Genomic DNA, 25376 nt, shown 5'->3' with positions numbered 1-25376 from the left:
AGGGTTGATCCCATGCTCGGCATAAATTACAGCAGCCTGGAGAATCTGACTCCATTAGAAACAAGAGGAATAAATTAATCGAAGAGTAGGATCAATAGTGTTAAGTGACTCTGCAGTATCCTGTGTTTCCATCTGGAAGAAGGAGCTGGGCATTCTCAGACAGACAGGAATTCACAGCTGGAGTAAAATCCTGGCCTCATAGAAGTCAGTGGCAAAACTCCCCTTGATTTCAATAGGGCCATGAACCATCTTCTGTCTTTGGATGTGTAGGATTTCGGTACACAGCAGGCAGAGAGGAAGTGTTACTACAGTTTACCTCCACTTACCCTGTTTCCATAAGCCGTAAGGAATTCTTTCCTAACGTCCAATGTAACTTATGGTATTCATGTCCTCATAAAGTAATTCCTTATTGGCTATTTATCTTTCTAAAGAAAAGCCACTATGGTCTCCTTGTGTCCTAATATAATTTACATTACAGATCTTCCTTTTATTCTCCTCTCCCATTCACATGTCAACTCTTCCTCCACTTGGTGTGATACCTTCAGAACAACTAAACTCAGAGGAAGCAACTGTGATGAAGTGGGAATGTTCCTAGTGTTTTGTCTGAATACAGCGGGTGCCTCAGTTTCCCCTATGTATTCCTCAAGTATCTAAGGACATGTCTACAGTACAAAATTTCAAAATAAGTTATTTTGAAATAACTCCCAAAATACCTATTTCAAAATAGTGCATCCATACCACAAGGCACCATCAAAATAGTTCAGAATTATTTTGAAATAGTGTCTCCAGAGTTACTGGAACCTGCATTGCATTTAAAGCCTCCAGAAGCACTTCTCAGAGGGCACCAGGAAAGCAATCACTTCCTGTAGCTGCTTGCTGAGGCTAGCTGAGACTCATGCTTAAAGGGGCTCCTCTTTACAGCCGCATCTCATGTGCCACTTCTCCACTGCCTACCCCCTCGTGGGACACCAAACTCACACCACAGGCTCTGCTTGCCCTTGCAAGATGCCACAGCATTTCCAAAGCGGAGCCAAAGCTACTGCAAAGCAGTGCTAGGCTCACCGGCCTTGTGCTGCACCTCATGATACAGCTGATCCACATAGCCCACATGGTGATTCAGGACCAAAACAACCAGCCTGGACCACAGGATCTCTTTACCAAGGCCCTGGTGCTCCTAATGCACCAAATAATCCATAATCCAATGCACACTATGGAATGCCACTTCTGGTGGAGGGAGGCCAGTTCTGACGTGTGGGACCCCATCATCCCGCAGCGATGGGAAGACCATCTTCAGAACTTCTGCATACAGAAAGCCACCTTCCTGGAGGTCTGTGAATGTCTTGCCCCATCCCTCAAATAACAGGACACCTTCCATCCCCTCCAGAAGCATGTCACCATCACCCTATGGAAGTTTGCCATACCGAACAGCTACCAATCCATGGAGAACCAGTTTGGCCTGGGGCAATCCACAGTTGGTGACAAAGCTTGACAAAGCTCTGGCTGGGATGATTTAGTTTGGATTAGTCTTGCTTTGACCAGGGGTTTGGACTTGATGAGGTCTCTTCCAACCGTATGATTTTATGTATGTATGATTCTATAAGTCGTCAAGACCATCAATGCCATCCTACCGCACTTGACATGGAACACATTCTGACCGAGTGCAGGCATGAGCTTGTGTTCTGTTCTGTACTTCTGTGTTTTCCCAGCCTCATTAGTGGTAGCTTGTTGTTGGAAGGTGTCCGGTCACGGAGTCCAGAGTACGGCAGGCCAGTACGGGAACCTTATGAGAAGGAGTTAGGGGTTCTTATGTGAGAGCATCATGGGGTTGAGTGCTCCAGACTGGTACTCCATGTGCACAGGCTGTTGTGCGCACCCCAGGCTGAGAAGGCCAAGTGAGGAGTGTGCAATTCCTCCCATTCCACTGCCTGCCCCCTCATGGAAAGCAATAGAACTCACCTGAAGTTCCTTCCCCAGGTTCATCTGAGCTCTGGGAAGCATCCTAGGAGTGGTGGACTGGTTCCAAGTTGATGATGACTTCTTGGATGGCGGGCATGGTGTCCTGGCTAGCTTGCTCCTCCTCCTTTTTTTCCTCCTCCTCCACAACTCCGCCTCATGGAGGCTGATGCCGGGCATGTCCTGACTGAAATAAGTGATGATGAGGTGGGGTGACTGGCCCACCTCCAAGGATGGCATCCAGCTGCTCATAAAAGTGGCAGGTGTGCTGTGCTGCCCCAGAGTGGGAACTTTGCTTCCTGGCCTTTGTGGCCAGGAGGCCTGGGAGAGCGCCTTAATTTTCATTCAGACCTGGTCCTGGGTTCTGGTGTGCCCTTTGTCCATAAGGCTGGTGGTTGTCCAACTATAGATGTTTCCATTGCACCTCTTGGTGTGGAGATGCTGGATTTTGGTCTCCTCACCCCAGAGATCGATGAGATCCAGGATCTCCACACCAGTCCAGGCTGGTGCCTTCTTTTGCCCCTGGCCAGTGGCATCAAAGGATGCTGCAGACATGCTGGCAGCTACATGAGGTGCACAGGGAGCGCTGGGATATGCCATGGCTCCTCTAATGCAGGGTGCTGAGAGAGACTCGGCTAGCAGGGCTTGCCTGGTGCCACAAACCCTTTCCCTTCTGCCTGTGGCTTTAAATTCTGCAGGAGAAGAGGAGCAGTAGAGTTGTCAGGGTGTGGCCAGAGTGGCCACAAGTGCAGCTGTGAGAGGCCTTTGGAGGCCAATTATTTCGAAATAACAGCAGCTGAACATCCACACTATTTCAAAATAACCATTATCTTAACATACTCTAAATTCTCTTAACATATTCACCTCATCACTTTTACTACTTTTATCATCTGTATTCCCTTTCCTCCATTCTATGTATTTTTCTTTTCATCCTCTTCTCCCTCCAGCTTTTTCCCTCTGTTCCATCCATTCCTTTTTCCACAATCATTACACCTACTATAAGAACCAGTACATTTATTTAAATAAGATCTCTGCCCTTACAGATTCAGGGTGTTCCTGTTTATTAACTTTACTTGTAAGTAAAGTTTGCTCTTTACAGCTATTTCCTTAAGTTGTTATTTTTATTTTACAATTGGATTCATTTAAAATAAAATGAAATATAGAAAGATTTCAGGAAATAATTAATGAAAATTCTCAGGCTTTTTTTCTATAAAACTGTGCACATTTTAGAGATCAGTCAACTTCGAGTTTGGAGGTTTTTTTTTTAAAAAGCACCAATGTTGTAGCATTATTTTTCTGAACCTACAGCAGAGCATTTAGTAAACCTAAAGTAGAGCAAAACAAATTGGAAATCTATCAAAATAATCTTTCATTGGTCTGTAGGTAGTTCATATTTTTAATCAGAAGGAAAATAAAATATGAACAGCATGTGTTTTGTCTTCATATTTCTGCTCATGACTAATGTAATATGTATGGGTGAATGCTGAACACTAGATGGCAGCTTTACACTACACATAACACAGTCTAATAGATAGCTAGAATGTTTCCCCTGCACCTGTTTAAAAAGGTTTTTCTAGTATAGTTCATAGCTTTTATCATACTATAAGAACTATTTTGTGTCTTGTCTCTAATGCTTGGTTGATTCAAATAGTGTTACTTGGTATGTTTTGGCAGAAATGTATGAAAACTTTGGCGCACAAAACTGTTGTAATGAAGTTACTATATATATATATATATATATATATATATATATATATATAAACTTTAAAAAGGAATAGTCTGGTAGCACTTTAAAGACTAACAAAACATGTAGATGGTATCATGCGCTTTCATGGGCATAGCCCACTTCTTCAGATGACCAGAATGTTGGGTCCATACAAAGTTTCAGATATAAATTGCTTCTCCTTATTTTCTAGTTCCTTCTAGCCCAGAGCAGTCCTGCTAGAGAAGTGGGTCTAGGAGCTTCCATATTTTCATGATACCACTTCCTTTTAAAAATATAAGGCAACATTATTTTTCTGAGTGAAATTATTTTTTATTTACATCTTGAGAGTTCAGAATCACACCCAGTATCATCTTTATTTCTGGCTGAATTGGACAGAATTTTAGCATATCAATTCTTTGTCTGACTGTGTTTTTGTTTCAAAAGACATACATTGATGCTACTTTATTCTTGAACAATTCTCAAATGGATTTAAAACCTCTGTGACACATAGGTGCAAATGAGTTAGACGGCTGTTAAAGTCACAATCCTGCAAATACTTACCTCATGACATCTTTACACAGGTGTGTGTTTCATTGAATTCAATGAGATTATTTGTGTGAGAGAGTAAGATTGGAGCCTAAGAGTCTAAACTCCCATTTGTTTTGTATTACCTCACTGATATTTACATTTTCAAAATGTTGGTTGATTTGAGACTCTTAAAGTTTTATGTTCTTGAACGCAAACAGGGCTTTTTTTTAAAGAAAGCAGTTATCCACACAACCACTTATTTTATTTTACCTTAATATTTTCTCTTTTGGGCAATTTTTTTTCTTCTAAAAAAATGGCTGAGACAGGAACAATCTGGTAGTTTTAATTTAATATTTGTCTGAATGTGGAGATTTGATTCTGATCTTTAACATAATTTTAGTCTTCAAATATGTAATTAGTTCTGGTTATATCTCTCAGCATTTAACAGTCAAGTGCATATAAAGCAATATACAGTGCTGTCCTCTGTAGAAAGGATCCTGTCAGAGACAGGTCAATGAGTTTGTAAGGAGGAATGCATCTATTGTTCTATATTCTTTGTTTATGAGTAAAGATTTAGGTTGGTTTATTTATCTGGAACTAGTTTTAAGCTGGGCATGCCCTACTGAGTGGATATGTGAAAAGACAATTAATTCAGCCCTGGTTTGGGAACAGAATGAACAATTTCACATTCGGCTTCAGACACTAGTTAATCTGGATGGCAAGTTTCAGCAAATCTCAGTGAAGGTGAAAGTAAAATAGCTTTCACCAGGAACAATGCATTTTGGATACCACATGAAACATGTCAGTGTTCAGGCTACCTCCTGTTCTTGTCTTGAAATATTAGAGGAGCACTGCTTTCTGGGGATGTGCTATTTGAGAAAGAAAGTAATTTAATACTAAATGCAGGCGGGGTCAGAGTGATGTAACAGGAAGCTCTGATGTTTCCCTTCTACTGCTGATCACTTACAATCTGACAACCCTTCCAGTTTTCCTCAGAGCAATTCCTCTCTCCACAGAAGACCAGAGTAACCCCTTTAAAAACATCAAGCTCAGATAAACTGGATTATACCCAGCTCGCAGGATTAGATTGTAGTTCTTTTACCATTCTCCACCTTACTGTGGGCAGGGAAAGGTGAAATCACACTCTTTAATAAATTGGAAGGGGAATATCCAGTTGCAATCCAAGAATTTATTTGATTTTTTTCCAAAGGAATTGTGTGTGGTGAGTACATATTAAAAGAGATTTACTGTATTATTAAAGATGAATGATATTCCTGAGGCATCTGAATGTAATTGTTAAAAGAGATATTATTAATATTATAGGGAGAAACTGCTTGGTTTTTATTCTCAGCATGTTGGTAATCTGCAGAGACAGAGCTATGAGAAAAAAAAGGTCTATGCTTTTGTTATCGGTGCACATATGCTGAGCTGATTTTATAACTGATATTGTTGAAATAGTAATCAAAAGTTGGACTAGTAAAAAGGATGATACAAATAAGACATGCAAGTCAGCACTTACAGGATTCTTTTAGAAACTCTGATATTAGCTGATCAGATTTCAGTGTTTGCATCTGGAGAGGATTAGGGCTTTACTGGTTGGGAAATTGTCCTTAAGACTAATCAGGACAACTGGGGTTCTTCCAAGAGAGGAAGAATTCAGTGATAAATGCAGAGCAGTTTTCTAAATTGGATTTTCTTCTAGTACCACTATCATAGTTATTGTACAGGAGAAAGAGATTATGGGCCAGAATGACTCCTTGTTGCTTTATAACAGAATTTAAAAGAATTTTGTTATTTTTAAGCAAAAACTTGGTGTTTGTCAATCAGGTTTTCATGAGCTTTTTTTCTTCTTTTTTTCCCCCAAGGTTTCCTTTCCACACCAAATGTGTTTGTTTGGAGGGAGGGAGTGTTATTTTTGTTTTTCCTCCCATGTTGATCTGTTTAAAAAGTGCTTCCCCCTCTCCCCCCCCCCCCACTTATTAAGCCATTGCATTATAGCAGACTGGAAATGTATGATAGGAGTGTGAGCGTTTTAGTATAAAGGATTACACCGACATTATCTATCTTGTTTGCCTTAAGAGAGGATTAAACTTTCTAATTTAGACTAGTATTTCCTGTCTGTATCCATGAAGCAACATTCCTATGATAGTTACCTTTGTTAGTCAGCTGCTGCATGTGTGTGTAAGTATGATGGGGGGAGATGAAGTCATGGATCATTAGAGGTAAAACCTGCATGAACATGTATGCTAGTACTGGAGGTCTATGTGCAGAAATAATATCAGCAGCAGTGTTCATCTAAGATATAATGAGACATTTCCCTGCAATTCAGTTAGTCCCCTGGTCACATTTGGAGGGTATTAATACAGGAAAGTCATAGAAGTAACTGTCTTGTTACTATTTTTTACCTTTATTAAATTTATGTTTAATACCTGGCATCAGTCTCCGATCTCATTTGCAGTAGATTATCTACGTATGTCAGGGAACCTAGTCACACATTTGCAACTGTGGGGGATTTAACAATTAAGCATGATGCTTTTTAAATGGCTCAGTCATGCTCTCAGCTACACTGTCTCTAAATCTAGAGTAAATCCATTGAAATGAGAGGAGTTACACTAATCTAGATCAGAATGACTGATAGTTGGCTTTAGTGGTTGTATCTTTCTTTAAAGCCATGATTTTCAACCTTTTTTCATTTTCAGACCCCTAAAATCTTTGGAGCTGCGTACCTCTTCAGAAATCTATTGCCTGCACACATAGTAGAATTCTGTTCAGTTTGTTTTTAGTATTAGTCTCTTTCTGACCCTTTAGACATTGTCTGCAAACCCCAGTTGAAAACCACTGCTTTAAAGAAAATAACACAGAGAAACCAGCAGCAATGGGAAGGATGTGGTCAGCTGTATGTTACATATTACTTCATATATTTTGCACGTGCAATGTATGTAGCAGTTCAGCCATGTTAATACTATCTACTCTAGGCATCGTGTTTTAGGCTGTTACTGTATTTAATCACAAGATTCTGCTTCCAATGAGGTCATACTCTCAGTGGTTCCAGGATGAATCCCAAATTCTTGATCTTGCTTTGGCAGTAGATGTGGGACAAAAGCCATGTAGCGTTTATAAAATCAAACAATAAAAAATAGACAAGTGCCAATGTTTTAATTAACTGAATACTAGAAATAATTGGATTCAGCAACTGTTTCAGATAATGGTTGAGGCTCCAATCCTTCACCAGCTTAACTTTGCACAAGTGCATAGTACCAGAGATTTCAGTGGGACTACTCACATGTGCATCTTTGAGCACGGGTATAAGTGTTTGCAGGAGCAGGGACGTAATCTAAAACGATTAGCGTATTTTATAGGCAATAACCAAACAGTCATGCAGAGCAGTTTGACTCAAAAGACTTGAGGTACAAAAGAAAAGTATTAAGTCTACCTGACTATGAACCATGGGCAGAACCAAATACAGACCCAAACCTATGGGGCTCAACATCCATATTCTTCAAACCAAATGAAACTTTGTTCTGTGATTCAACCCAAACACACTCTGGCTACTTCTACACAGTGGAGCTATTTCAAGATTCCTCCGGTATCCTGAAATAGCTTTTCCACATCTTAAAAGCAAGCCCGTTATATCAAAATACAATGGGCTCACTATTCCAACGTCCCTGTAAACCTCATTGCCCGAGGTATAAGGAACATTTCAGAATAGCACTTAATTTTGAAATAACATCAAAACAAGCTATGCAATTTGAGTAGCACACATTTCATAGCTTATTTCAAGTTAAGGGTTGACTTCAGTGGAAGTTCTGCTCAATTTTTAGAAAGGCAAGATTTGTCTTTTCTGATTTGGTACAATAGAGAAAATCCTGGCCCTATTGAAGTCCACGAGTGTTCTTCCACTGACCAGCATTTCACCAAAGGTACGCATGTTATAGTTATAGATCTGTTGTGCTGAGGAATTAACTGCAGCACAGATGGAAGGCTATTTCCCTTAACACATTTTTGTTCTGTTGCCTACAGTAGAACTTCTCATGTGTGTAAGGTTTCTATACAGTTGGGTTCACAAAGCTTTCATAAATCACATAAGGCCAAACTTATTTGAATTTTTCAATAACATCCCCTAAGAAATACTGAGCCTAGTCTGTTTTCAATAGTAAAGAATGAGTATTAAGTATATGCAGGGATATTTAACATATATTTCAAAAGTGTGATAGTAACTATTAAATAACCTTGTGCTACTTCATGAGCTATTTAATTTAAGCTTTCTCAAGGGAGTTGTTCTCTTCTCTGCATTTGGTTACAGTTTTCTTGTTTCTCATAGAAAAATCCCTTTTATGCATACTGTTTAGTTGTCAGATGAATTTATGCAGAATATTGGAAAAAATTCAGAGCCCAGACTCACCTGTGCTGTAAAAGCTTGTACAGTAACTTGTCATTGGTGTTTTAGCAACCTTAAATCAAAAAGTGTACTTGCTTAATAAGTATGTGAACTGAAAACACCTGACTTAGGCTTAGGAAAGGAAATGCTTAAGACTTAAATATATAATGTGCCAGAATTTTGAAATTTATTGTACCATAACATTGAGCTTAGGAACAAGTGAATAATTCTACAGCCAGAATGCACTTGATTTTATGAGGAAAATATTTTTCAAATGAACAAAACCTGATACGTTTTTTGTTTCATAAGAACATAAGAACGGCCATACTGGGTCAGGCCAAAGGTCCATCTAGCCCAGTATCCTGTCTGCCAACAGTGGCCAATACCAGATGCCCCAGAGGGAGAGATCACAACAGGTAATCCTCACGTGATCCCTCCCGTCACCCACATTGTTGTCTGTATCATACTGTTTTTCATTTATGATCGGATTAATGCTTTCTGAAATAATCAAAGAAATTCTGTTTTAAAAGGGTGTCATGCAAATTTGTTTGAATTCTGTTCGTCCATTCCATTCCTGTATTCTTCAGAAAAGGCACAAGTATCGATATTTGAAATTGAATACTGTGCTGTTTTTGGTTGTTTATACTAATAAACCAGGTAAATATGGAGAATTTGTTCCATTAATGTTCAAACCCCTTTCTCTTTAAATTGTATTTAGTTGGTAACATCAATTAAAATTCTCTACATTATCTTATTTTCTAGTCAGCTATTCTCAATATAATAGATACACATTACACAGAGAGAAGCAGGAATTAGACATTCCTTATCTAATTTTTGTTTAGAAAAATCAAAACAATCTAGAATTATAATCATTAATTAAATTAGTTTTCATCAAATATCTTTGCTTTTTGCAGCATTTTCTTTGGCCTATTCTTGAAAAAGAGGCAGACTTGGAAGAGTTAACTTCTGCATTTTCAGTCAGGCTTGTTTTCCCAATTATTTCTCATGCATATCTGCCTTTGGTTTCTTTGACTTGTTTACGGGTGTTTACATTTTCCCAGAAAAGCTATTCCTTTTGCTGCCCTACCTCTATACAAACACTTGGTAATCATTGCTATAGCGTATATTGTCCAGTAGGACTAAAGTGATTAATTTAAAGTAGCTTCCTAAGGATAAGATAGAGCTGAAATTCATTATTTTGAAAAATGAACCAAATTAAAAATGCCTTGACTTAAACTAATCAAGGCTTTTAATGAACCTCAGATGGTGTAAATCAGCATATCTCTACTGAACTCAAAGGAACTGTCCCATTTTATACCAGTTGAAGATTTGGTCCAAGAAGTTCAGATTGCATGGGGCATCATTAAACCATAACCGACAATTACTCACCTAATGGAATGTTATTACATATAAATTAATACATGGTTAGAGCCTATAGGTCTTAGTCAAGCAAATTCCCCCTGAGTTTAAGGAGAATTTTGTCTGAATAAGGACTACAGAATATAGCTTGTTTTAGTGAGGCTCACACTGGAATACCAACTACTATGAATTAAACACAGTGATGATGAAACGTTTTTCCCTAAAGAATGTTCATTTTTATTTGTAAAGCAATCATCTCTTTAGTATTTAATACTTTGTTTTTACTCTTAATAGTCTCATGGATACCATAATAATTAAAACACTTCTTTCAGCATTATCTAGGGAACTTAAATGTCGTAATTCCACATATGAAAACTGCAGGAATTGTAGTAATATGAAATTGTTTAAACTAGAATTACTTTTTATGTTTTTGTCTCCTTTGTGTATATAATGATGATGGTTGCTATGGAAAATGTAGGTAGTAATTTATTTGAGTTCATTACATGATTAGTTAATCAGTATACTTTGGTGGTATAAAAGGGATAACATAACACCAATGAAAATATTGTACTGGGATCTCATTTGCAGTTAGATTCTTACAGAGACTGATTTGTTTAGAAACTATATTTATTCCCATCTGTCTCTGATAACAGAAAAAATGTCATGTGTTTCCAACATCTTGTGTCCAATAATTCTCATTTGATGTATTTCAATGACTTTCGTAAGAGTGAGTCCCTTAGCCTGTTTTGTCATTAATGGGATTGAATATTTCAGTGGATACCTGATATACACAGAAAGGAAATTATACTATCTTACTTTACTATACAAACATGCCTGTTCAGAGATGATCATGCAGCCTTCTGCATACTGAGAGAATCTACCTTTCTGTTCATTGACTCCAGCAGGTGTCACTCTGGGGTCTAAAAGTGTAAAATATTTTAGAAACTAGCATAATAGCTGAGATTTGGGAGAAGACTGTACAATTAAACAATGTTCCCTTTATCAGACATTTTCCAAAATGATTTCTTGAGCATTCCGTTTTGTTTCTTAAGTGATTTTTATTAATTTTTTTGCTACATACCCATCTTGCCAGTGCTTATGACCTCTTCAGAATATCAAATGATGATAAAATAAGCCCATGCATCTACATCTGGTTCAGGATGAGAAATTTCAACTCCAAAATTCAGGTTTGAGTCAGGGAAGCTATTAGAAACAAATAGCTTCCGTGAGGCTGTATTGTTTGTACTAGTTTTACAATAAGTTCCAGAAGTCTTCCTCACAAATCCAAATTTTCATTTTAGTCATGGAAATGTTGGTGTCACAAATGACACATTTGCAGTTCCTCTGGGACCAATGAGATTCTTTACTGTAGGTCATCATGAGAACATGTTCACAGAGACAATTTATACATTGTTTTCTATTCAATTTTTGCTCAAAAGGACATAATAGCTTGTATAGTTATGGCTGTTTCATTGTAAAAATATTTTGAATAGAGGAACATTCCACCAATTCATTAGAACAAAAAAGGCAGCTTAATGTTTTTGCAGGCAGAAGGGTCATGCTGAGAAAGTTTTACTGAGGGCCGTATATGATATGTTCATTATATTCTGATGGGTTTTAGCTTATACAGAGATTTATATTGTAATGGGCAGAAGAACAGTTGTTCTCAATCAGTGCATTGCCAGAAAGAATTCTTTTATGTCTACTGCTCCTGTACGGAATAAATATATTTTCCTGAACATTTTAACTCCCCGCCCATCTAAATGATGAAGCTTCACTTTGCAGCTGTTTCTTTCTTTTATGGAGGAGGCTACAGATCATCTCGTTAATAGTACGTGAACATAGATAGATGGAAAAGTTATACTCAGGTGATCATGTAAGGGTACACACTGAATAGAATGCCTCACTAGCCTTCTTTAGAAACCTATCCATCAAATGCTGTGATGTGTTGGTCTACATATAAGTGAAACTAGAGTGCACATGCTATTATTAAAGGAGAGACTGATGAGTCTCAAGGTTATGCTGATAGTTGTAAAGTTCTAAGAACAATTGACAATAGAAGTCTGTAGCTGTGTTGTGCACAGGGCAAAGAGACCACTCTTTTGTATGAACAACTCTCAACTCGGGCTATGTCTAGAGTGCAGGCTTCTTTCAGAAGAAGCTTCTCTGGAAGAGATTTTCTGGAAAAACTTCTTTCGAAAGAGAGACTCTACACTGCAAAAACACAATGAAAAAGCAATGTGCTTTTTCGAAAGACAGAGTCCACATTCATTGGATGCCATCTCGCATTTAAGTTCTGATTGCTGTGGACCAAGTGGCCACCAGGGAACCTGTGCTTTTTCTGGAGGCCTTTTCTTTCAAAAAAAAAATCCCTCTCTTCCTCATCCACACATGGCTTTTTCCAAAAGAGCTCTTTCGGAAAAAGGCTTCTTCCTCGGAGAAAGAGTTTTACCACTGTCAGAAAAAAACCCTGCGTTCTTTCTACTTTCTGTTGAAAGAACACAGTTGCAGTGTTGATGTAAGTGTAGTTTATGCATATCCTCAGACCTGACAAATTTGCTTCACCAAATACTTGTCTTTCAGGGTATTTATCTATAAAGAATAGCATGTACAGTAGCACTAGAGAGTCTGCAAGATTAATAATCTTTGTAAGATTTATGTATGGGTAATAGTTAAGGAATAATATAACTATACTGAAAATATGCTTTATGGACTTGGAGTAAAAGCTAATGACCAGGGGATAATATGTTTCAGTGATACTCCATCTTAGCTTGTCCACTCTGGTTCACTGGTAGTATAATTCAAGGCTCTACTGCTTATCCTTGCTTCATCTCAAGACTTTCAGAGGAAAACCATCACAAAGACCTGCAAACAAGGAACATTACAGCAGACAGAGACTCAACCTACCTACAGGGCAAAAGCACTCTGTATCCTTTTAGGGAGAAGACTTCTTGAGGAGAAGAGGTGTTCCTGTGGAAGATGTATAAGGATTTCAGTAAGGCCAACTAGCTCTGCAGCAGAAGTTTGGAGGGAAAACCTATTCCATGAGATAGGAAAAGTAACTGTTAATAAGTTAAGACCCAATAAAGTGTTTTGTGATTTTGGTTTGTATTGTAACTATTTCAGAACTTGTATCTAGTAGAATCTCTACCTTTTCTGAAATACGCCATCTTTAGTTTTATTGCAAGTGCTGTGTGTTATACAAGAGCAGTGATTTAAAGTGGAACTAGTAAACTGTGCACCATTGTGACCCAGGGTCAAGGGCTGGATATCTCAGAGGAATGCTTCAACAGGATTCAAGAACTGGGGTGGACCCATTGTTCACCTGCCAGGTAAAGACAGGGCTGGCTGGATAACCCAAAGGAAAGTGTTTGAATGGCTAACAGATAGAGAGAGGTTAAGGAATTAAAACCCAGCCAGCATGGCAAGGGCCCTCTCTCTAGAAACAGGGGCAGACAAGGGGACTCAAAATCCTGGGTACCTCAAAACCCATTACAAGCTGTTAAATATAAATGATCTTTCACAACCACAGAACTTGTAACCTCAGGCTGCGTTAAACAGTCCTGTTTCCTTTCTCTCCCTACTCTTTTTCCTCTTTCAGCCCCCATCCTGTTCCGTTTTTATTATGTTCCATTTCCTTTGCTGTGATGATTTCAAGTGAGTCATTTTGCCAGGCATTAACAAGGCAGCTTGACAACACTTCCAAAAGCTTAGCCTATGCTGGCTCATATACATGAAACTAGCCTGCTGTATTCTTCTTTTAAATAAAAGATAAGTGTCTGCTCTTAACTCACATCTAGCTGTGGGCTGGGATAGGAGAACCTTTTCTGCAAATGAATGTACAATGAGGAGGAGAAAATAACACCCATTGCATCATCCTTGAAAAGCCTTTCTTAAGAACCGACTTCTCTATTATAACGGGAATTATTTTTGGCAACTAAGATTCATTAGTTAATTTAATATTTCATGGAGACGCTATTCGTTTGCTATTATGGTTGAATGTTTATAACAAGTAAGATCAGGAGATTTTAAAGCTAAGATTCCTCCTTCAATTTTTTTTTGGGGGGGGGGGATTATGTTCCACTTGGTTATTATTATTATTTCTGTTTTTTTTTAAATGTGGTCTTTATTGTACCATCTTACTTCGTATTGGCCTGATACAGCACTGCATTTAAGTATATACTTAACACCCATTGATGTCAATCAGACAAAAACCATGTGCTTAATGTAGTATGAGTGCTCTGATTCTCCCCAGGTGTTGCATAATGCTTTCTCATCTATTACTTACTGCTAATGAAGATATGAAAGGTTCTCTTTCTTTTACCTTAAAGAGCATGTTATCGTGTCTCCTAAATCAGAACTGCCTGATTAATATTGATATTAAAATGAGATGTCATTCCACAAAATAGAAATGCTGCAAAATGGTCTTAGAGAATCCCTGTTCCATTGTTTTCAAAAGAAATAAAACTGTCTATAGAAGTAACACAAAACTGTTGAGGTGGGAGGCCAAATAAAGAGGCCTTGGGAGCAGGCTCTCCTTTTATTTATTCATGTGTTTTTCCAACAGGCTGTCCTACTGCCATTTAGGGTCTGAGGATTCTCTCGGGACTCTATCACTTTTTTTCCCATTGGAACAACCTAAGTTCTGGCCCAAAGAAGTGGATAGGGCTGTCTTCAAATTTCAGCAGTGTCATTCCTATATTGGCTAGGAGGCCACTGCAGTATGTAGTGGGAGTTCTTTCCCTCCCCCAGATGCTGAATGGATCACCTCTACAACACTGCCAGATTCTGTCTGATCAGGAGCAACCCTGAATCTCTCACTTTGTAGCATTAGCTCCTGGGTCAGCTTCCTGACCCTTTGTTTTTCTAAAATTATTTCCTAGGCACTATAAATACATACAACAAAGAAGAGCTCAATGAGAGCTGTTTGTACACATTCAAGGGCAGGATTTGGCCTATCAAGTTCAGCAGGGCACATTTAATTTAGTGATACAGAGATAACACCAATCTGGTGGCATGCTAAGCTTTTCCAGGAGTCACATTACAACACAGTGAAGGACATGGCACTCTCTGTGGTTGGCAGGCACTCCAGTGTGTGTGTTTGTGGGGGAGAGGCGGGGACTTGAATATTTTGAAGGCAATTTTACTGGTGCTGTGGAGTTAGCAGATAGAGGTTCTAGATTCAGGAAATAATTTTAGGTCCCATTTCCAATTAATTTTATCACAGTAGGCTAAGAACACTATCACCCCAGAAAGATAATGCAGTATGATAGGCAGCAGCTGGAGGGTGAATTTGCTTTCATACCTTTACTTTGTCAGGATAGGATGCTATATTCCTAACCCTCCCTCTCTCTTGTTCATGCCTTCAAAATCCTCAGTCAGGCTCCCAAAAATCATGAGATTATTTTAAAAATCATGACATTTTAAAATAAACGTTTTCTACATTTACTCTCATTTTAAATCATTAGAGTTTACCTGTTCAACTTTTCTTCCCAACTATGTGGGCTTAGAAACATTTTTTGTGTGTAAGTTAAGATTTTTTCAAGGATCTACAGAACCTGGGTCTTTAATTAAAACACTGAATATGTGAGAACATCAGGAGACTCGGAATAAAATCATGAGATCTGCACCACACCTTATAAAAATATCAATAATTAGAGGGATAAAAACAAATTATAATGACTAATGGAGTGATGGGAGTACCTACAGATCTGAGGCTCAAAATATGGTCTTCATAGAAGAGCAGAAAGTTCCCAGGACAATATAATGGAAAGGAAAGTCTCTGGCCTCCACAAGTTTAAATCTTTGAAGGGACCCTCTGCTCTGCTCATATAGTTTGGGCCATCTGTCCACTTGGTTGATCCAAGTGCTCCCTAACCCTTCATAAGCTGCTGCCACTTCTGTACATGCACACATGAATAAAATGATGCAGAAAATTCTGTAGTTGTACATGGCACTGTAGGTGCACGGAGGCACCATCTTCATGCTGCTCTTGTACCTGCAGGCAGGTTTTCTAGGAACCATGACCACTGGGAGTTATGGGAGGGGCACATGTGAGCATGAAGGCAGCATATAAATGAAGCCTCTCTGTGCCTAGGGGCCGCAAGAACCTGGCAGCTGCTTCCAGGAGCCATGCAAAGCCAATTAAGGTAAGGAGCTTGTCTCAGCCCCAGCCCCTTGCTGAGCTGCCTAATGGACTTCTAGAGACTCAGTTGGCAGTACCAATTGTTGCTGCCAGCATCCCTTTTTGACCATGTGCTCTGGTAGAAAACCAGAGACCTGGCAACCGTAGGCCTGGTCCAAATTCATGCTCATGGATACTTAGATGTTAAAGATGAATATTTGTAGTAGAGATTGTCATTAAAACTTAAGGTTTTAATAAAGTGTCTCAAGCTCCCCAGCCTTTCATGGTTAGAGGGCATCATCTGTTGAAGGATCCAAGTTGGCATCAATGGGCACAGAAAGAGGGACTGCCATAGTTGTAGCATGCTTCTCCTTCTTACATTGAGACCTCTATTGGACATCAGCTCCACACGGAATAGATCCTACATCACTAAAGTCTATGGGAGTTTTTCAGTTGATATCGGTGGTGCAGGATTGGGAATGAAAAGGAAGTAGATGAGAAGTTGGAGTCACCAGTTCACAACCACTATAGGGTCTATAGAAGCCATATGCTGCTTCTAGCATTTGAATTATGGGCTCTGTGCATTGAGCAGCTTCCTTCTCCATGAGAGAGAACCAAAGACAGCCATCGTTGATTCCTTCCAGAACTGTTTGACTATGGGCTCATGGGAAATGAAGAAGTCAGGCAACATTGTGGAAGTAAGGGGGTATCTGGTAGTTCTTCAGGTTGGAATTCCCAGGCTCTTTCATTATGGGATAAATTTCGGGAATTACCATGTATGTGAGACTTTGGGTGCTGGTGAGCACTGAAATGCACAAATTATTTATCTTCTTAATTAACATGTGAAAATGATTATGGTGATCTTGTTCTTATCCCTACAGGGTAATTTATCTATATAACAAAAACAGCGTAATATAGAATTCTTGGTAGTCTCTGTGTAATAGATTGCAAGGACTGGAAAATTAAGGATGTTGCATATCATAAGTGAAGTCAACGGAGATGTGAGGAGACACTTCTCTAATATTTACTTATCTTACTGGATAACTTGCAGAATCCACTGTTGCTATTCCTTCATCTAAGAGAAAAAGAGAAAAATCCAGAGGTTTAAAATTTTTTCAGTGAACGATATCCATGTAGATCCACTTCTTAAAGGGTGTTATAGAGTAAGACAACTAAAATCTAAACTGGTGGCAAGTTCCAGTGAAACAGTTGTGAGTGAATTTCATACACTGAAAGCTTTTCCAAATGGTTAACTATAATAAGGTTTGGCATGGGTCTGTTATTGGAATGGGCAGTGCCAGCAACATTTTTCCCCTCTAGATCTCCCTCATCAGACCTTTAAGTCTGATTTTGCAAAACTTTTGAAGATGCACATAGAGTTTACTAAAACAAGCCATCCCATGTTCTTCAGTGCAGCTACTTGCATGATTAAACACTACATGTCAGAAGTATGCTTGCAAAATCAGCAACAATTCAGAGGAACTTGATGGTGGAAAAAAGGAGCTTGTGGGGATGTGAGAAGAAAACTAGCCAGTATTAAAGTATATATGGAAACCAGGTGTGTCCATTTACCAATGGAGCCACACTTTTTGTTTCATTTCAAGTGATGAGACTTGGGCAATTTAGTTTTTATGTACTAAGAACAAAGTTACTTGGTATCCATTTAGTAAAGAATATAACAATACTGGAAGGTGGCAGAAGGAGAGTGAAATGTTACTTAATTTTAAAAATAAAGTAGCTAATTCATAGCTGTCAGTAACATTTCTGTCACTGCATGCTCATTATGCATTCCTTCCATGTCAATCTTGAAATGCAGCTAGGCAAGCAATTATATGCTGAACATTAAAAATGATTCAAGCTGTATTTTGAAGAAGCAATTTTGTCCTTTATTGAGTAAAAAGCACATTTGGAAAAAAAAAGTAAGAACAAAATATAACCTAGCAAAGATTATATTACACACTATGGGTAAAAGTGGATGTTTTGTTTTAAATTAAATAGGTTTCCTTAGAAAGCAATTGGCTGAAAGAGCTCATAGCATTTGCTTATGTGTCTGGGGGTATGTCTGCACTACCACCCTAGTTCGAACTAGGGTGGTAATGTAGGTAACCGGAGTTGCAAATGAAGCCCGGGATTTGAATTTCCCGGGCTTCATTTGCATCTTGCCAGGTGCCGCCATTTTTAAATGTCCGCTAGTGCGGACTCTGCCACGCGGCTACACGCGGCACGGACTAGGTAGTTCAGACTAGGCTTCCTAGTCCAAACTACCATTACTCCTCATTTCAGGTTAGAAGAGGAGTAACGGTAGTTCACGAGGAGTAACTGTAGTTCGGACTAGGCTTCCTAGTCCTAGTCCAAACTACCTAGTCCGTGCCGCGTGTAGCTGCGCGGCACGGAGTCCGCACTAGCGGACGTTTAAAAATGGCGGCGCCCAGCGAGATGCAAATGAAGCCCGGGAAATTGAAATCCCAGGCTTAATTTGCAACTCTGGTTGCCTACATTACCACCCTAGTTCGAACTAGGGTGGTAGTGTAGACATACCCTTATTCTGTTCATGGCTCAAATATTGCTAACAAGACCATGTAACTTGTGGAGCGTGATGGGTTCAACATAGATATTCAATGTTTATCTTCACAGAGAATTAGGCCCAATGATTTTTAAAATGTTGCCATTCCTATATGAAACATCTTAAGACCTCAAAGAATGATTGAAAGGATTTCTGAGACTGCCATTCTGAAATCCAATTCTAATTTTGGAGGCTAATTTCATATTATCAAGAGAAAGAGAAGTAGGCCTCTTATGTAATCCAGGAATGATTGGTACATCTACTAGCACAGCTAACTTACAAAACTGGGGTGTATGTGATTTAAAGCACATCCCTGTAGATAGCAGAGTTCTAATAAATGAGCACCCACAAGGCATAGGGTGGGATAAATTCAGCTTGTCACAGTCAGACAGTTGTTTCCTGACACTGGACAGTTGGTCAACAACTTCCAGTTTTGAAGGTGTCATAGGTCATAGGGATTCTGTGTGTTTGCAGCCCTTCCACTTAACAGGAAGGTCATGGAGTTATCAAGCAACTGCTGTGTGTTATTTGAAGACATTCAACTGCCTTTCCTGCCCGGCTGTCAGATGAACAGACAGGGAAAGGGAAAACAATGTATCTGTAATGTATCTGCTGGCACCTAGACCTTATTTTTGCTTGATATATTCAGCTAGAAACTATAGAACTCGTGTTTTTTCCTCGTTCTCATATCCTTTATGTCCAACTTTATTCTGTGGCCAGATTCCTTAGTGGTGTAAATGGGCATGACTTCAATGGAGCATCCAATGTACACCAGGGTCTGTCTCTGAGTCTCCCAGTAGACTATGGGATTTCTATCACCTCCTTTCCATAGCTGGCCATATCCCTAATGGCTCTTTAGGAGTTGAATTCCTACTTCTCTGTAACTCTGAAGAAGAAATTGGTTCTGCAATTTAACTTCAAGAACAGAACCTTCTCTTATGTGTTCAGTATCGAGGGACAACAAATGAAAAACTGGAACTGTCTTCTTCAAAACAGTACAGGCAGTCCCCGGGTTACGTACAAGATAGGGACTGTAGGTTTGTTCTTAAGTTGAATTTGTATGTAAGTCGGAACTGGTACATATTGTAGGGGAAACTCTAGCCAAACATTTCTCCAGAGCTCAGTTTTATTCTCCCACACTCACTTCCCTCAGTCCTTTATTCTCAAGCTGAGGTGTCTGCTGAGAAAAGCCGCTCTGCGTCTCCCTGGTCTGCCAGGTGGGGGGAGGGGGACGCTAGCTTCGCGTCTCCCTTGACTGCTGGGGGGAAGCAGCTAGTGCGGGGTTGCCTCACCCCGTTTGTAAGTAGGGATCTGATGTAAGTCGGATCCATGTAACCCTGGGGACTGCCTATACAAGCATTAGTCAAGCCTATTATGTTCGTCATTTGGTAAAAGGGCCTCTTTGTCAATGTTGGTAAGTTATTTTGTTGTTTTTCCTCTGAGGAAGGAGGGAACCATGTGCAAATAGACTATTTTTGTTACAGTTCACCCTGAAAACTAGATTAATCTTTTTGTTTTGTTTTTGCCTGCACCTTGCATCAGTATCTAATCAGGGACAGAGAATGAGCTTGACTCTGTTAGAAAACCATTCGGTAATAAGCCTAATGCAACTCTGGCTCCTGCCAAGTTTTTCTTTAACAAATCAGTAGATAATGGTTTTTAAGTTGATTTGGGTGACTTGTTTGGAATAAAATCAAAGCCCGCCCTCTGTCACTCACAATTCAAACAGAACCTGTGCCAACTGGAAAAGGTTCGCTTACTCATCTTCCTTTTAAAATGCTTACATGCTGCCACATTTCTTATGATCAATTAGGGATTAGAAATTAAGGTACCAAAATACACTGGAAAAGCTCTTGCATTCTGCTTGGCATACTTCTAACCTGGAAGTGTCCAAAAAGCCACCTATTGTGAGAGTTCCATCCCAATTTCCTGACCAAAAAAATCTGGAACAGCTCCTGAAAAACACGTTATTTAATCCAAACCCAGCAGAATCAATAAACCATGTTCCTCTAATCACTTTCCATATCAGGCATTTTGAACCAAGTCTCCATTTTCATATTCCTTAGCTCCTGCCTCTTATCCTTTTAATAGAACAGTTGTGAAAATGCAGTGCCTTTTTCCCCCTCATGCAGATTGTGCGGGTTTTGAGTGTCACCTGCACAGAGTTCACTGCAGGATCAGGGCCACAGTAAACAAGAATAAAACAGCAACATCCTTAATGCAGGAATACCATTCTATCTGAAATATAAGAATAGTTTTTGGCTCTAATTAGAAATAATAAATCTTGAATTTATACAAGTGGAGGTTAGGAGACTGTATTGAATGTATTCTTTTTCTCTGGATAATTTCTGGTCAATTAATAATGGACTATAAGTTCTTTAGAGTTGGACTCCTCTTGTTGTTTTGTGTTTGTACCATGTCTGATACAGTGATATTCTGGTCCATGAGTGTGGCTCCTCCTGGGTGCTATGGTTACACAAATGGTAAATAATAATAATGAGTCTGTGCCATGTTATTCTTTCAAATTCTGGTTGCTACCGAATATTGGATGGATTTGAGGTATGCAATTTAATATGTTAAGAATTATCCTAGAAGCACAGAAATATTAATAAGACTAAAAAAGCAGAAAAATGACTGAATAGCAAAGAGTGGTGGCAATAAGGACAATAGATGTGGTTTCCAGCTCAATCTTGTCAGTGTTCATTAATAAGTACCTTCGTTACTTAAAGAAGAGTAGTGAGAGAGCATGATCTTGCTCAAATAGAACCTTGCTCCAAGTACACAGAATCTTGACCATTAATTTCAGTAGGATCAAGATTAAGCATGCAGGTCCTAATTGTTAATTCCCACTGGTCTAAATCCATTGTAAATCCATTTACTTCAACCATATTACTTTGGTTTACACCAGTATAAATTAGATCAGACTCTAGCCCATTATGCATCCTCCTCCTTCTTTTTCTTTACATAGTGCTTCTATACCTCTCTTGTGTTATATTAGATTTTCAACTTAATCTCTCTCATTAACAAAATGTTTTTCTTAGCTTCTCAGGATAAAATGGAATTTAGAGATGGTGAATGAATGAGTGAATACAACTTTTAAAATGATCCGGAGATAGGGGGAAAGGGACTATGTGTGGAGAGAGAGAGAGAAAGAAAATTAGCTAATCTACATATATTTCCATATAAAATATCTCATTTGGTTTACATTTTCATATTTTAACATAATTTGGTCACACTGTTATACAGGGAACAATAGAATTATATTTCAATTGTGCAAAAGTTGGCATCTGAAGTTGTGTACAGAGGTAGTGTGCAAATTTCTTTGTCAAATAATGAGATTAATGACCATAGCATTCATACTGTGAAAACTGTTTTTGACGTCCTGAGTGGAATATATGTTCATCTTTCCAGAATCTGCAAATATTAATAATACTTTTATAGCACCTTCCCTCTGAAATGCTTTGCAAACTTTAATGAGTTTAGCTTTGCAAACATTATCATGAGGTAAGCAGTCCTATCCTTTCTCTGTACACAACAGCAATACGGAGAATCCATAAATGCATAGTGGGATTCCATATAACTGTTTATCAACTATATACAAATATACAAGGCCTATATACAAATATATGGAGAACTCACACATGGATGGTGGGATTCAAAATCATTGTGTTTATTAACTGTGTACCAATATTCAAGGCCTAACTCCCATTTTACGCTGCTGCTTTGGCAAGGTTCTAATGACCATAACAATGGAAGACAATAGGGCCCAATAGAGGATCTCCTAAACAATTTAAAGGGCTACTACCCATTTTCTTACTTTAGTAATGGTATGTCTACATTATAAATTACCTAGGTATAACTTGCATAGTTTGAGGGTGAAAAATCTGGGCTTTCCTTAAACATACACAAATGTGTAGAGCACCATTAAATTTGGGGCATTGGTGGTGCTCCAAATTAAGTAATGCCCTATGCTACATATGCCTTGGGCCACCACCAGCCATGGGCAGCCCCAGTTCCAGCAGCTCCAATCCCCCAGCGCCCTGTCTCCTGCTTCAACTCCCAGCCCCACATGAGTCAATTCCCCAACCCCAGGTCTCACTGCCACAATTTTCCAGTCTACCCCCACCAGTCTCCCTACCCTCCTCTTGCCCTCCCACAGTGCCTTCCCCCACAATTCTGAGCACAACCCACCCCATGGAGCGGCTGCACCCCAAAAGGGATGGTGATGCAGGTTCTTGGGTTGTGTAGGGTACCAAAAATCTTAAGGACAACCCTGTGAATAATCCATACCCCATGCAAATTTAACTTATTCTGACCTAAGCACCAGCGTGGACAGTGCTTAAGCATAAGGTATAAGCAGTGTTAAGTGCAACCTGTACTCTTGCATACTGAATTAGACATGCATTTCAACTCCTTGCACTCTTGCAATTGTAATTTTTTGAAAAAATAATGTCTGAGGAGACATTGGCTTAACTATGTGTTTCCCTCTTAGGCTCTGATCTCCCATTATGATCCACATGAGTTCACTAGTCTACCCACATGGTTATTACAGTACAGGACTGGGAATGTAGGCCTCATTCTGGTTACCAGGTAGATGTAGTATAGTGGCTTTGCAGCCTATATTCCATGAATACTGGATGTGGGTTGCTTCTTGTTAATGGGTTTTTTCCATGAGCAATTAAGTGCTGCATCCTCGTTTGCACTGTGAAGGAAGAAGTAAAGTACAAAAGTAAGGACAAATTTGTGTAAACATTCTAAAAATGAGAATTGAATTCAAAATAACAAAATAAACATTTACTATTTAAATTTTTATAATTTGATGTATTTTATTTTTAAAAAAGAATTCCTTCCAATGAACATACAATCTTCATATTCTTGTCTTTTTTTTTTAAGTACCTAAAGTCTCCTGTCAGTTCTGGTCTGTACCATTATAAGACAATGAAGCTATATATGTTTTCTAACAGTCATACCATATTAAAATAGTAAAACTGTAAAATAGCCAAATATCCCAAGATTCTAATAAACCAAATTTCTGAACCTGATTTAGGCACATGGAGGCTGGCATCCCAAAAACATGCTAATCTTTAAAAAAAAAATCTTGGGTCCATATCAAATTGCTTCATGAACCCGCTTAATCTAATCCATGGAAACAAATGTTTCTGATTTTTTAGCAGAGACATGATATTTACTGCTAAGTACTTATATAGAATCATAGAATCATAGAACTGGAAGGGACCTCGAGAGGTCATCGAGTCCAGCCCCCCGCCCTCAAGGCAGGACCAAGCTCCGTCTACACCATCCCTGACAGATGTCTATCTAACCTGTTCTTAAATATCTCCAGAGAGGGAGATTCCACCATCACCCTTGGCAATTTATTCCAATATTTGACCACCCTGACAGTTAGGAATTTTTTCCTAATGTCCAATCTAAACCTCCCTTGCTGCACTTTAAGCCCATTGCTCCTTGTCCTGTCCTCAGAAACCAAGAGGAACAAATTTTCTCCTTCCTCCTTGTGACACCCTTTTAGATATTTGAAAACCGCTATCATGTCCCCCCTTAATCTTCTTTTTTCCAAACTAAACAAGCCCAGTTCATGAAGCCTGGCTTCATAGGTCATGTCTCTAGACCTTTAATCATCCTTGTCGCTCTTTGTACCCTTTCCAATTTCTCCACATCTTTCTTGAAATGTGGCGCCTAGAACTGGACACAGTACTCCAGCTGAGGCCTAACTAGTGCAGAGTAGAGTGGCAGAATGACTTCACGAGTTTTGCTTACAACACACCTGTTGATACAACCTAGAATCATATTTGCTTTTTTTGCAACAGCATCACACTGTTGACTCATATTCAACTTGTGGTCCACTATGACCCCTAGATCCCTTTCCGCCATGCTCCTTCCAAGTCAGTCGCTTCCCATCTTGTATGTATGGAACTGATTGTTCCTTCCTAAGTGGAGCACTTTGCATTTCTCTTTATTAAACTTCATCCTGTTTACCTCTGACCATTTCTCTAACTTGCTAAGGTCATTTTGAATTATGTCCCTATCCTCCAAAGAAGTTGCAACCCCACCCAGTTTGGTATCATCTGCAAACTTAATAAGCGTACTCTCTATCCCAATATCTACATCATTGATGAAGATATTGAACAGTACGGGTTCCAAAACAGACCCTTGCGGAACTCCACTTGTTATCCCTTTCCAGCAGGATTTAGCACCGTTAACAACAACTCTCTGACTACGGTTATCCAGCCAATTATGCACCCACCTTATCGTGGCCCTATCTAAGTTAAATTTGCCTAGTTTATCAATAAGAATATCATGCGAGACCGTATCAAATGCCTTACTAAAGTCTAGGTATATGACATCCACCGCTTCTCCCTTAACCACAAGGCTCGTTATCCTATCAAAGAAAGCTATCAGATTAGCTTGGCATGACTTGTTCTTCACAAACCCATGCTGGCTATTCCCTATCACTTTATTACCTTCCAAGTGTTTGCATACACTTTATTACCTTCCAAGTGTTTGCATATGATTTCCTTAATTACCTGCTCCATTATCTTCACCGGTCTGTAGTTTCCTGGGTTGTTCTTATTCCCCTTTTTATAGATGGGCACAATATTTGCCCTTTTCCAGTCTTCTGGAATCTCCCCGTCTTCCATGATTTTTCAAAGTTCATAGCTAAAGACTCAGATACCTCTTCTATCAGCTCCTTGAGTATCCTGGGATGCATTTCATCAGGACCTGGTGACTTGCTGACATCTAACTTTCC

The 25376-nt window shown here is 39.1% G+C and overlaps 1 protein-coding gene across 4 annotated transcripts in view; it reads left to right on the top strand.

Moving 5' to 3' along the window:
- The first annotated feature begins 5140 nt into the window (after nt 1–5140).
- Nucleotides 5141–25376, top strand: part of CALCRL (calcitonin receptor like receptor) — a 98162-nt gene continuing 77926 nt past the window's right edge. For 3 of the 4 annotated variants that reach the window (XM_006114813.5, XM_075933773.2, XM_075933772.2), the window contains exon 1: nt 5141–5408. The gene's annotated coding sequence lies outside the window, so the exon portion shown is untranslated. Of the gene's footprint in view, nt 5409–16020; nt 16073–25376 lie in introns of all 4 variants that reach the window. The other variant, XM_075933771.2, reaches the window with a different exon arrangement.

The sequence above is a fragment of the Pelodiscus sinensis genome, chromosome 7 (genome assembly GCF_052426305.1).
Source record: "Pelodiscus sinensis isolate ZL-2025 chromosome 7, ASM5242630v1, whole genome shotgun sequence".
NCBI lineage: Eukaryota > Metazoa > Chordata > Testudines > Trionychidae > Pelodiscus > Pelodiscus sinensis.
Note: the sequence above shows the minus strand (reverse complement) of the source record. Positions and strands in the feature narration are given on the sequence as shown.